The 14,181-nt window shown below is 38.4% G+C and overlaps 1 pseudogene; it reads right to left on the reverse strand.

The window, feature by feature from the left end:
• Positions 1-4,448: 4,448 nt before the first annotated feature.
• LOC114907554 lies at positions 4,449-6,509 on the reverse strand (annotated as a pseudogene).
• Between the last annotated feature and the right edge of the window lie 7,672 nt (positions 6,510-14,181).

Raw genomic sequence — 14,181 nt, forward strand, 5'->3', positions numbered from 1 at the left:
TGGTTCCCAATAAACATTTTGTAATGTCCTTTTTCTATACCAAAATGAAATTCATAGGTAATATGATCATTCTACACACAAAATTTTTAAATAATTATAATATCCACATATAAAGGGGAAAGAAAAGAAGAGCTGTTTATCATAAAACTATATAAAATGCATAGGCCTAACTATAATAGAAAACGTAATGAAGTTGTCAATGCTGAGCAAAAGAAAGTTAGAATCTTCTCTCAATTTAAATAGTAGTTTACATTACTGGAAAAATGCATGTAAACCCACAATACACTTTGTGATTATGTGGAAAAGAGTTAGGTGCTAGTCTTGATCATTAGAACAGGGTTTCCACCCATATAAATGGGCTTTTGAAAGCTGTGCGGAGCATTCATGGAAATTGTTTGGTGGGTAGTACTGTCTCATACATGGAAGGAGGTATAGCACCCCTGGTCCCAATCTCCTAATGCCAGTAACGCCTGATCATTGTGATAATCAAAAATCCCCCCAAATTTCCACAACATACCTTAGTAGGGATGTATTTCTCTCATTGACAACCACTGGCTTAACTAGTCTTGAATCCAAGAAGCCTGAAAAACTCAGGACCAGAAAAGGCCTTCCTCAGTGAAGATTTTACTACCACTTCCACTTTCCTTCAGCCTCTCCCAGGGATTCCAGCTCTTAGGGGAAGGGAACACGGCTGATGTGACAATTGGCCAGGACCAGCCCTGAAAGGACCTTGAGGAAGGCAAATGATACCTCTACCTTCTCCCCACTCCATCTCCTCCCATCCCTACAGAGGTTTTCCCACTTATTCTTCCCTCTCAGGCTTTCTCCCTATCAAAAATCACTTTCAGAAGTAGAGATATGTTAGCGATTTATACTTCCGTGTGAATATGTGTTAATTGTACATCTCTTAAATCCAAATGGTTTATGAGCATACAAAAAGGTTCTCAGCCTCACCAGAAATTAAGGTAGTGAGAAATTTATAATACAAATGAGATACTATTGATATTTCATACTCATCAGGTTGGCAGAAGTCTAAAACTCCAACAATACCAAATGTTGGAAAAGAGTGGGGAAATTGGTACAGCCACTTTGGGGAGCAATTTGATTTTATCTATTAAGATTGGAAATGCTCTTAATCCTACATCACAGGAAATCGACTCAAGTCTATACCTTAGAGGAAAACTATTTGTTTGTACCTGAAGATATATATGTTTGTGGCAGCATTACTTTTAGTAGTGAAAAACTGAATCAGCTGGAAATATTTAAATGCCATTAATGGAAGATCAGATTCATATATCACTGTGTATTCATACAAGGGAATATTATACAGCAATTACAATGATGAATCACAGCTTTGTGTCTGCACAATGATAAATCTCAACAACAATGAAGAAAAGCTAATTGCAGGGTATGTAGAGTGTGACACCGTTTAAATAGTTTAAAAACCTGCAAAACAGTGCCATATACTGTTTATAGATACATGAATATGCAGTAAAAGCATAAAGCATGTATAAGAATGATTAATTATTCATGATCTTGGTTATTTCTGAAGAAGGAGAAAGAATGAGATTGGGAAGAGGACACACAGAAAGCTCTCAGTTGTATCCGCAATGATTTTGTTCTCCAAAAAAATATCTAAAGGAAATGTGGCCAACTGTTAAGATTTAATTTGCTATAGATAGTGCTGGATATACTAGGTACTCATTATATCTTTTACGTATTTCGATGAGAAATAATACCATAATGAAAATAATTTTTAAAAGTGATGCATCTTTAATGGATATTTGTATTCTTGATTTAGCAGATTTTTCACGACCTTCTAGGCACCAGGTGCTGAGACAGAGAACTCAACAATGAACAAGATAGCTCCCAGTCTTAGATGGTGGTTCTTAAACTTTATTGTGCATCAGGATCACCTGAAAAGCTTGTTAAAACACAGACTGCTGGGCCCAACCCCCAGAGTTTCTGATTCAGTTAAGTCTAGGATCAGGCTTGAGAATTTGCATTTCTGACAAGTTCCCAGGTGATGCTGATGTTGCTGGTTCAGGGACCACATGTCTCCTGAAGTTGTTTTAACACTATTATGGAAGGACTTTATTCCTGCTACAAGGATTCCAAGAACTGGTGGGAGAAGTATATTTTCTGGACAGCATGCTCTGCCAAGTCTCTAAAGCACATTTATGCTGCCCGCCCTGGGCCACTAACAGCACATCATCTTCCTGGCGTCTCAAGAAATGTCACTGCATCCTCTTACCCCTTCTAACTTGTGGTTGTGTATCTTTCAATTTATTCCATTAAAACTTTAGGTCCTGTATACATCCTATTTGTTGTACACCCTATACAAAATGTCAACAGCAGTTATTCTCTGATATTGGAATTATGGTTAATTTTTAAACCTTTTTGCTTGTCTGCATCATCTAACATTTCCATAATGAACATTTTCATTATGAACAAGAGTTAATTATATAATAAGGATATTAAAGTAAAATAAATATATATCAAATTGTGTTAGGCTCTGTGATGCGGGCACAGGTGCTAAGAAGTAGTACGGATATGGACTTGCCTTTAAGAGGTGTATGATCTCATTCATACATACATTGGAAAAACATTTAGCAATAAGACAAGCTATTCAGGAAAGTGTTCACCGAGAACTAAATGTACAGTTGGCAAGTACTCTGGAAGGAAAAAATGACTAGGCTGAGTGGCCCTAGAAGGAGCATTTGGGCCCAGCCTTGGATGATAAACCTGCCAGAGACTAAGCAGAGGGCGAGGCAGGATGCAAGGGTCTCTGCAAATCCCCAGTATACGTATAGGTGCTCAGTGAACACTGAAGAATCGAACACTTATTGAATTCATATAGAAACTTCACTCAGGCACCAGTACATTCAGCATAACAGTGGCTCATACCCAAGACACATAAATTGAAACCAAAATTAATTTCATTGTGGGTTTATGACAAGTCAAGAATGGGAAAAAACGTCATCTTCTTTTACGTGATTTCTTCATTGATGATTACGTCTCAAAAGTGCATCTGTGGGTTTGCAAAGAAAGACCCATCTGGACTGGACACCTCTTAGGTGTGTTCTCCTCCCCTTTTGCCCTTAATTAAGATGGGGGAGTTCTTACTGGTCTTGTAGATCCTCTGTGCAAAACCTTACTGGTCTTCTAGTTCCTCTGTTCAAAACCATACTCACCCTAAAGGAGCATCTCTTCACCTCTTTATGTTTGGATTGATTATATGTTTCTCTGTGTTAAAAAAGCCTGGAGGCATCTACTTCTGGACAAGATGAAACAACAGGGTCCAAATTTATCCTTTTGCCTTAAACAACTAGAAAAGCAGATTAAAATATATGAAAAAATGGGGGCGGAGGTATAAGCAGGGGCTGGACGGAAGAATTACAAAGGTGCATGAGGAAACTTTTGAGACTGATGACTATATTCATTACCTTGATTATGGTGATTCTTTCGCAGGGGTCTACATATTTCAAAACTTAGACTGTATACTTCAAATATGAGCAGTTTTTGTGTGTCACTTATATCTCGATCAAACTTTTTAAAAGTACTGGAGAGAGAGAAAAAAAAAAAGCCTGGGAGCCACAGGTACCATCAAAAACAATACTCCCGTGCCATTAGTTGGATAGTTTCCCTTTCTTTTAGCAGATTTTAAAAATTACGGTTAAGCAGAGGTGAATATACAGAGAACAATGATCCTATGCTATTTAATTGAATCATTTCCCTTCTTTTTCTCAGATCTATTATTCATGTTAAGCAACGGGGTTGCTAATGAACTTAAAGCTTCTGGACCCTCACTTACAAGTTCTTTCCAAAGTTCTATAGCTGATTTTCTGTTTGTAATTGTGTTTTCTTTTTTAAAAAAAGAGGCCCCAGACTTCCCTGGTGGCGCAGTGGTTAAGAATCCGCCTGCCAATGCAGGGGACACGGGTTTGATTCTGGTCAGGGAAGATCCCACATGCTGCGGAGCAACTAAGCCCGTGTGGTGTGCCTCAGCTACTGAAACCCGTGCACCTAGAACCTGTGCTCTGCAACAAGAGAAGCCACTGCAGTGAGAAGCCCGCGCAACACAACGAAGAGTAGCCCCCGCTCGCTGCAACTAGAGAAAGCCTGCGAACAGCAACGAAGACACAGTGCAGCCAAAAATATAAATAAATTAAAAAAAAAAAAAAGAGGCCCCAGATTGTATAAGATTCAGGCTCCATGAAACCTGGATACAACCCTACTTTTTTAAAAAAAGATTTTATGAAAGGTCTTTATAGAGCAACATCAGACTCCAAATCCAGCTGCCAAGGAGACAGTGTTATGCAGTGGGTACTTGCTGGCATGGCAGGCGTCTATGGCTTCCCTCCCTTCTGTTTGGGGATGGGGAAGGTGACAGTGAGCAGTGTCTCATCTATGGGTTCCACCATGCTCAGTGGTCAGGCAGGGGCTTCTTAAGGGCCCATCTTTCCACTTGGGTCCCAAGGCAGCATGATCTTCACTTTGATGCCCAGCACTCCCTGTCTGAGCAGCACATGGCAGCCAGTGGTGTCTGTGTAGAAGCTAACAAGGTCCTCACTGTGGGTCATCAGGCCATCCACAACTTCATGGATTTAACCCTCTGTCCTTGGAGTTGCCCAGGCATTACGACCTAGCAACCTTTGTCCCCACTCTCCATGATGACCTTCAGCACACCACAGCAAGCCCTCCTAGAAGTGTGTACCGCAGATCCCGCCTGGGTGATGTGCACAGAGCTCTCGTACATTCCTTTTCCTCCTAAAGCTCTACACTGCCCTCAGGGAAGCCAAATCTCTTCTGAAGCACAGCGGTCAATTCCTGGATCCGCCAGCCCTTCTCACCAAGAACATTGTGCGTCCTGGAGGCCAAGATAATGATTTCCGTCCTGGTTGGTGTAAATCAGACTTCAACTCCAGAGTCGTCATCTTTGGCCAGCGCCCGAGTGAGACACTTGTTCAGTTCAACCTTGAGGACGCCATCAGCGACATCTTGGAAATTGACACTGCCATCTTGCCACCTGGCAGCACCTTAAGGAATGGCCCAGTGCTGCTGTTAAATGACCTAAGGAGTGTGATGTGAGCAAATGGTTCCCACTGCTATTGCAGACAGAACACAAACACCCAAAGAACCTTAGGACTATGGTGGCCTAGAGCACCGTTCTCTCCTTGGATAAGCCTTTGTGTGGACTTGGTAACAGCAGCTGAGGGGCTGTGAATAATACTTCAGACTTCCTCACTTTCTTTTTCATCAATTGCTCTATCTGGAGGGACCCAAGTGTGAAGGAGAAAAATGACCCAATAAATACAATTCAGCTTCAGCAGCTTCAGAATGCCCATTCCCTGTCTCCTCCATCGGCTCCAGAATTGAACAAGCAAGGTAGGAGAGGAGAGCTTTGCCTCAGGTGCTCTTTGTGACTCAACATTGGGGAATTTCAGTTCCAACACCTCCAGAGAAGGTGTCTTGAAATGATCATGGAAATAGGATCTTTTACTACATGTGGGCCACATTTCACACTGTTCCTGAGTAGAATATCCTTGCTCTGCCTCCCTGTCAACCAGATCCCACTAGCTCCTCAGTAGAAGCTCAGTGCCTCCCTCCTGGAATTGCCTTCCCAGGTCTATCCAGTGCAGAGTGAAATCTTCCTTCCCTAAACCGAGCACTTAAGATATGACAATTCTTGAAGCTGTTAGGAGTTTAGACCCAAACTCCTATAACCATGTGATCTCGGGTAAGTGATAATTTTTCTGAGCAGAGAGTCCCCAATAATAATTCATTTTCCACACTAATATGTGTTAATTTTATTTATTTATTATTATTATATTTTAATGTGTTAATTTTATAGTTAAAATGTTTTATGATGGCAATAACAATTCATACTAATGTCACGGAGCCGGCATGAAGCTTAACTAAGATAATATATGTAAATATCTTTTGTAAACTATAAAATGCTGTACAAACATAAGGTACCGGCAGAGGTGATATTCCAAATATTTAATGACCGGTAGGCACTGGCCTTGACCAATCAGAATAGTTTCAATCACAGCACTGGAGCTAAGTCCAGTAAACTCCTTGTGGTGTCAGACATTAACTCTCTAGTAGCTAAATTAAAGGAAGGTTTGGGGTTTCCTGGAGGAGAAGCTAAAGTAAAGGGGGTCTAGTGGAAAGAGACTCAGGGGGCTAGGGGCTATATTCTTTTTCAGATTCTCTTCCCTTATAGGTTACTACAAGATATTGAGTATAGTTCCCTGTGCTATAGAGTAAGTCCTTGTTGGTTATCTATTTTATCCATAGTAATGTGTATATGTTACTCCCAACCTCCTAATTTATCCCTCCCCTCACTTTCCATAAGTTTTTTTTCTATGTCTGTGAATCTCTTTCTGTTTTGTAAATAGGTTCATTTCTATCATTTTTATTTTTTAGATTCCACATATAAGTGATATCATATGATATATGTCGTTGTCTGGCTTACTTAGTACGATACTCTCTAGGTCATCCATGTTGCTACAAATGGCATTATTTCATTCTTTTTTATGGCTGAGTAATATTCCATTGTATATATGTACCACATCTTCTTTATCCATTCATCTATTGACAGACATCTAGGTTGCTTCCATGTCTTGGCTATTGTAAATAGTGCTGCAATGAACATTGGGATACATGTATCTTAGAAAATATTTTTGCCTGGACAAAAATGAAGCAGGACACATAAAAATTTGTGGGGTGAATTAAAGCAGTTCTTAAAGCAAAATTTATAGCATTATAAAATAGCTTACCTTAGAGAAGAAGAAAGGTCTCAGATCAACAACTAAGCGTCCATCTTAAGAAACCAAGGAAAGCAAAACAAACCAAATGCAAGCAGAAAGAAGGAAATAATAAAGAGCAGAAAAAATGACCTTGAACTGAAAAACAATAAAGACAATCAATAAAATCAAAAGCTGATTCTCTGAAAACATCAATGAGATCAATAAACTTTAGCCATACTAAAAATTTAAAAAAATAGAAGAGACACAAATTACCAATGTCATTAAAGACCCCACAGGTATTAAAAGGTAGTGCTCTGAACAGCTCTATGCACATAAATTCAATAACTTAGATGAAATGGACCAATTCCTTAAAAGCCACAAACTTCCAAAACTCACACAAAGAAGAAATAGGCAACATATATATTAAAGAAATGGAATCCATAGGTAAAAACCTTAAAAAAAAAAAACAACAACCCTCCAGGCCCAAACGGTTTCACTGGTAAATTCTACCAAACTTTTTTTTTTTTTTTTTTCTGGTATGCGGGCCTCTCACTGCTGTGGCCTCTCCCATTGCGGAGCACAGGCTCCGGACGCGCAGGCTCAGCGGCCATGGCTCACGGACCCAGCCGCTCCGCGGCATGTGGGATCTTCCCGGACTGGGGCACAAACCCATGTCCCCTGCATTGGCAGGCGGACTCTCAACCACTGCGCCACCAGGGAAGCGCTACCAAACTTTTAAAGAACAAATAGCACCAATTTTACACAATCTCTTCCAGAGAATAGAAGGGAAGAGAACACTTCCCAACTCATTTTGTGAGGCTAGAATTGCCTTGATACCAAAAAACTAGGCAAAGACAGTACAAGGAGAGAAAACTATAGACCACTGTCCCTCATGAACAGTACACAAAAATCTTCAAAAAAAAAAATACCAGGAAATCAAATCCAGCAATATATAAATAGAATACTACTCCATGACCAAGTGGGGTTTATCCTAGAAATGCATGACTGGCTCCAAATTCAAAAATCAATCAATGTAGTTCACCATATTAAAAAACTGAAAAGGAAAAATGACATGAGCATATCAAACGATGCAGAAAAAGCATTTGAAAACATCCAGCATCGATTCATGATAAAAACTCTCAGCAATATAGAAATAGAAGGAAATGTCCTTAATTTGATAAAGCCCATCTACAAAATATCTACAGTTAATGTAATGTTTAATGGTGAAACACTGAATGCTTTCTCCTAAGGTCAGGAACAAAGAAAGCAAAGACGTCCTCTATCAACACTCCTATTCAGTATAGTACAGGAAGTCCTAGTCAGTGCAGTAAGGCAGAGAAAGAAAGTAAAGGCATACAGATTAGAAAGAAAGAATACTGTTCCTATCTGCGGGTGACATGATTTTCTACATAGAAAATCCCAAGGAATTTACCGAAAAAGTCTTAAATTAATAAATGAGTTTAGCACAACTGCGAGAGATAAGGCTAACTCACAAAGAAGATTATATTTCTACATGCTTAAACAATTTGGAAATCAAAATTAAAATATATATTTCATTTAAAATGTTTAAAAGAGAAATACTTAGGTATAAATTGAACAAAACTTGTGCAAGATCTGTATGCTGACAACTATAAACACCGAGGAGAGAAATCAAAGGACATAAATAAATGGAGAGACATACTGGATTCATGGGTTGGAAGATCCAATTTAGTTGAACGTGTCAATTTTCTCTGAAGAAATCTATAGATTTAATACAATTCCAATCAAAAGTCCGATAAGATTTCTGCAGATATAGACAAGCTGATTCTAAAATTTATTTGGAAAGTTGAAGGGACCAGAGTAGCCATAACAATTTTGAAAAAGAAGGATAAAGTGGGAGAAATCAGTCTACCTGATTTTAAAACTTACTGTAAAGGAACAATAATTAAGACACTGTGGTACTGGTGGAGGGATAGAGACATAGACCAATGGATCAGAATATATCAAGCAATGGAGTCACAAAATGTCAGTTGTTAACAAAAGTAAAAAAGCAATTAAATGGAAAAAGGATAGCCTTTTCAATATGTGATGTTGGAATAACTGAACATCCATATGCAAAAGTATGCCACGAAAAGCTAAAGACAAAAAAAGCTTGACCTCAGTCTCACATTTTATACAAAAATTAACTCAAAAATAGATCATAGATGTAAAATGTAAAACTATACAACTTTTAGAAGAAGAAATAGTAGAAATGTTTATGACTTGGGATCAGGGAGTTTTCTTAGGCTTGGTATTAAAAGCACAACTCATAAAAGAAAAAAAATTGACAAATCGGACTTTATGAAAATGAAAACCTTTTGATTTGTGAAAGACACTGAGAGAAAGAAAAGCTATAGACTGGGGAAAAATATTTTCAAGTCACATATCAACAAAGGACTTGTATCTAGAAAAACTCTTAAAACTCAATAGTAGGAAAACAAACAACCCAATAAAAAATGAGGAGAACATCTTGTTATAGTTTAATTGTTATAATCCTTAAAACAAAGGTACCTATCCTGATACGAAACAAAGACCAATGCCTTTTGTTTGTTTGTTTTCAATGCCATTTTAAAATATAGTGCTTTCTGGTTAATTTACATTACTGTAGATGGGAACAAAGTAACCGAGGTTTAAAATTAATTCTGTTTAATATTATAGGAAAAGTATAAACTAAGCATTTTATTCACTTCAGTTTGATTTAAGTGATCAGCTCTTCTAGAAAGCTTTCCTTGACCCTTAAGAATATGAATTCCGTATTCCCCCACTGTACTTTGCCAGGTTCCTGTGCATATCTTTATCACAGCACCTTTCTTACTTTACAATAGTAACCTGTCTCCTAAGGTTAAACCTCCTAAGGTTTCACTTTATTCTTAAGCCCTAGCATAGTAACTGGAAGGTAGTAACCACTCAGCGTGTTTGTTGAACAATTAAAGACTTGTAAAGAATAAATAAAAATTATTGATGAAATAATAAAATAGCAACAACACTAACAAAATCTGAAAATATTAGGATGCTTTTAGAATGGTCCCTGACACAGAGTAAGTATGCAATAAATGCTCATTTATTCAACAAATATTATTGTAGTTTTCCTACAATGTATGAAGCACTGTTATAGTTGATAGGTAAATTACATGCATTTTCAGTTATAGCCCTTAGAGCAAAAACAACACAGACTAAAACCCCCGCCCTCGTGGAATTTACATTTTAATAGGAGAGACAAACAATAAGTAAAATAAATAGGTGAAATATGTAGTTTGCTAGATGGAAAAAATAAAGGCGAGGGGCAAAAGACTTAAACGTCTATGTACGTTCACCAAAGAGAAAATAGCACGTGAAAGGATGGTCAATACAATCAGCTATTAGGAAAATGCAAATTAAAATCACGATGAGATACTACTACATAGCTATGAGGATGAAAATAAAATCAATAGCAACAAAAGCCTGACAGCATCTACTGATGGCGAGGTTGTGAAGCAACTGGAACTCTCATTTGTTGCTTGGAATATAAAATGGTACTCAGGTAAACAATTTGCCTGTTTCTTATAAAGTTAAACACATACTCACCATATGATATGGTATGATCCCCCTCCTAAGTATTTACCTTAGAGAAATGAATTTCATGTTCGCTCTAAAACCTGCACATGAATGTTTATATCTGCTTTATTCTAATCATCACCTAACAGTGGGAACCACCCCAAGATCCTTCAATGGGTGAACAGATAAACTGAGTACATTCATACTCTTTAGCATTAAGATACTATTTAGAGGGGCTTCACTGGTGGCGCAGTGGTTGAGAGTCTGCCTGCCGATGCAGGGGACACGGGTTCGTGCCCCGGTCCGGGAAGATCCCACATGCCGCGGAGCGGCTGGGCCCGTGAGTCATGGCCGCTGAGCCTGCGCGTCCGGAGCCTGTGCTCCGCAATGGGAGAGGCCACAACAGTGAGAGGCCCGCATACCGCAAAAAAAAAAAAAAAGATACTATTTAGCAATAAATATTACTGCTAGTAGAGTATGGAATGAAATACTATCATTACATGTAGCAACATGAATGAGTCTCAAAGACATTATGTGGAGTCAAAGAAGCCAGTCTCAAAAGACTGTATACTTTATGATTCCATTTCTATGACATTTAGGAAGAAGGCCAAGTGAAGGAGCAATGGAGAACAGACCAGTGATTTCCAGGGGTTACAATGGGGGGAGAGCGGAACTCTAAAGGGATTTTTTAGGGTGAAGGTGATAGAACCATCTGTATCTTGATTGTGATGATGTTTACATATAGGACTGTACACACACACACGTCAATTTTACTTACTATATGTTGATTTAAGAAAAGAAAGCCTACTGCGTGCAGCAATGAGGACCCAACGCAGCCAAGAATGAATGAATAAAATAAATAAATTTATGTAAAGAAAAGAAAAGAAAGCCTATATCTAGGTAGGACCTCTGAATCCATCTGAAAGAGACAGTTTGTCAAAATTCTGTGTTCCTCAACTCAATTCCAAGGGAGAAAACAAATACTATTAAGTCAAATAAATAAATTAAAAAAAACAACAAGAATAAACAAACCAAAACCACACCTTCTATATGCAGGCTCAGTAACTCAAAGTCAGAGTTGATTTACTAGGTAATTATCCTACACAACCATACAATCATGCTTCAGGTTATTACAGCAACAGGCTGAACTGAAAAAACTAGGTAAGTGTGCTTTCTGATGTGAAATTGTTACCATTCACAGGTTTACTGTGTTGTTTTTCTTCTTTGACTTAATTTCATTTTCTATTTCAGGCTGGATTTATTGATAAGCGCTCTGATAAGCTATTTTTGTAAAAAAAAAAAAAGTGTGTGTGTGTAAGAGTTCACAGTGGGTTACGAGTGATTTGTATTTTCTTTTTGACTCTTAGTGTTGTTTTAAAAATTTCTCCAATGAGCATGTATTACTTTATAAACCAATAACCTAAATAAATTATAAGAACTCAAGTCAATTGCTAACTAGAGTATCTCCCACATAGAAAAATCTTTGGAATGTGTTTTATTTTATAGGCAAGAATGGACTTAGTTCCTCTAGGTATGATATCTAGTGGTTGTAAAATGGGTGCTTCTAGAAGGATTTCAGAGTTCCCTTAAAAAGGCTGTGTAAACAATTTGGCAGCTCCTCAAAAAGTTAAACATAGAATTACTATATGACCCAGCAATTCCACTCCTATGTGTATACCAAAAGAACTGAAAATAGCTGTTCAAATAAGTACCTGTACACTCATGTTCATAGCAGCATTATTTATAATTGTCAAAAGCTGGAAGCAACCCATATGCCCATCAACTGATGAACTGATTTAAAAAATGTTGTATATCCACACAAGGGGATATTATCCAGCCATAAAAAAGAATGAAGTACTGACACGTGCTACAGCATGAATGAACCTTGAAAACATTATGCTAAGTGAAAGCAGCCAGACAGAAAAGGTCATGTATTTTATGATTCTATTTATATGAAATATTCAGAATAGGTAAACCTAAAAACAGAAGGCAGATAAGTGGTTGTGAGGTGCTCGGGGGAGGGAAGAATGGGGAATGACTGCTTAATGGGTATGGTGCTTCCCTTTGGGGTGATAAAAATGTTTTGGAACTAGATAGACGTGATGATTATACAACATTGTGAACTGTGAATTACACAATTCAGTGCATACTGAATTATGCACTTTAAAATGATTAATTTTGTGTTCTGTGACTTTTACCTCAACTTTTTAAAAAAGATGAAATGTGTCCCTGCGATCTTATTCACATTTGCAGCAAAAATCTTTATTTTTCAAGGAAATTATAAAGGATAAATATAGTTTAGCCCGTATCTACATAGTTAAGAACTCTGAGTGGCATGTGAATTAATAAGTGATACGTACTTTTTGGAAGGTGATCTGAATAGTCTTAAAATGTTCAGAGGAATTGAGTAGTCAGAAAAGAAAGTTACAAAGCAGCATAATGAACTCCCTTTGTACAAGCTTTTCAATGCTCCTCATGTGTGAAAGGTATCTACAGATACTTAATCATACCAAAATCCTTGGTTGGAATACATTCTATTTAGCTGCTGTTGCCCTAGTGGTCCTTGCAATTCTTGGGATGCTGTGCCTGTCAAAGGTACTTTTTTGTTGTGATGTTGGCCTAAGGGTGAAGGGGAGTGGGGTGTTACCTACAAAATTTGACTTTGGGGCCTGGAATGTTTCTAAAAATTTTGAAATCCCAGGCTTCTCTCTTCACTTAATGATGGCTCTTTCAAACATCTAATTTTCTTGAAAATTCTTGGATCATCTTGTTTTTCCTTTGAAAGTATGTAAAACCTTGTACATGATGCATACCAAATGATTACCCTTTAATAATCAATACAGAGTCCTTTACTGAAATTCATTGTTTGAATTTTCCATTTTCATGTTATTTACTCTTAACCACGATCCTGAAAATTTCAGGTAAAAGTCCTGAGCTGGCTATTCTCTGCCCTTTCCAGATTCACTTTTACCTTTTTCCACTGTACCCTATGCCCTGGCAGGCTGCCCTCCACTGATTTCATCAACAGGCTCCCAGAGCCCCTGGCTTCCTGTAGGGTTCAGCCAATGGGAGGCACATATAGGAGGTCAGAGGGCAGGGGCAGAGAGAAGCTGGGGTAGCTATTCACCTGCCTGTGCTCTCTGCAGGCTGTGGGTTGACTATGGCTGTGTTCTGTGTTGTGTTCTTACAGAAGGCTGTCACTTGTGTTGTGTGACCCTCTCCTACAGCTACAGTCACAGCCATAACTTCAGAGACAGCGTTTCCTCCATTCCAGATATTTCTCTTTCTTGCCCTTTCTGACTTATGGGTGGTAAAGGTTCCACACTGTTTTTAGTTCTTTGGTCCTATACCATCCCTTGCTGGTTTCCCTTAGCCCTGCACAAAGGACTAACTACATAGTTTGTGGGGTCCAGTGCAAAATGAAAATGCAGAACTTCTTGTTCAAAAACCACAATGGATTTCAAGATGGCGACCGCAAGGCATTAAGCAGTGCAGGACTTTCTAAGTGCAGGGTCCTGTGTGACCACACAAGCTGCACATTCACGAAGCCTGCCCTGACTGCACACTATTGTAAACAGTACTTACCATAAATGCTCCTCAGTTACCTGTTGAGTGTGCCACCCATTTCCTGCCAGGATCTTTTCTAATACAAGGTCTTAATGGTTCTCCTTCCCATTTAAAAAAAAAATGTGACTCCATTAGGGGTTCTGGAAAAGTAGCTGTTACCTATACTTAGATTTAAACACTCTGCAATTTAAAACTTTTTAATAGATTTGCATCTGCAGTAGGAAATTCACTTATTCTCTCTCTTCCTCACCCTTACATGGAACAAAGCCACTCATTTGGGAACCAGCGGGGGCCACCGCAGCCCTTG

The sequence above is a fragment of the Monodon monoceros genome, unplaced genomic scaffold (genome assembly GCF_005190385.1).
Source record: "Monodon monoceros isolate NGI ecotype Baffin Bay Population unplaced genomic scaffold, NGI_Narwhal_1 Super_Scaffold_3, whole genome shotgun sequence".
NCBI classification, from domain to species: Eukaryota; Metazoa; Chordata; class Mammalia; order Artiodactyla; family Monodontidae; genus Monodon; species Monodon monoceros.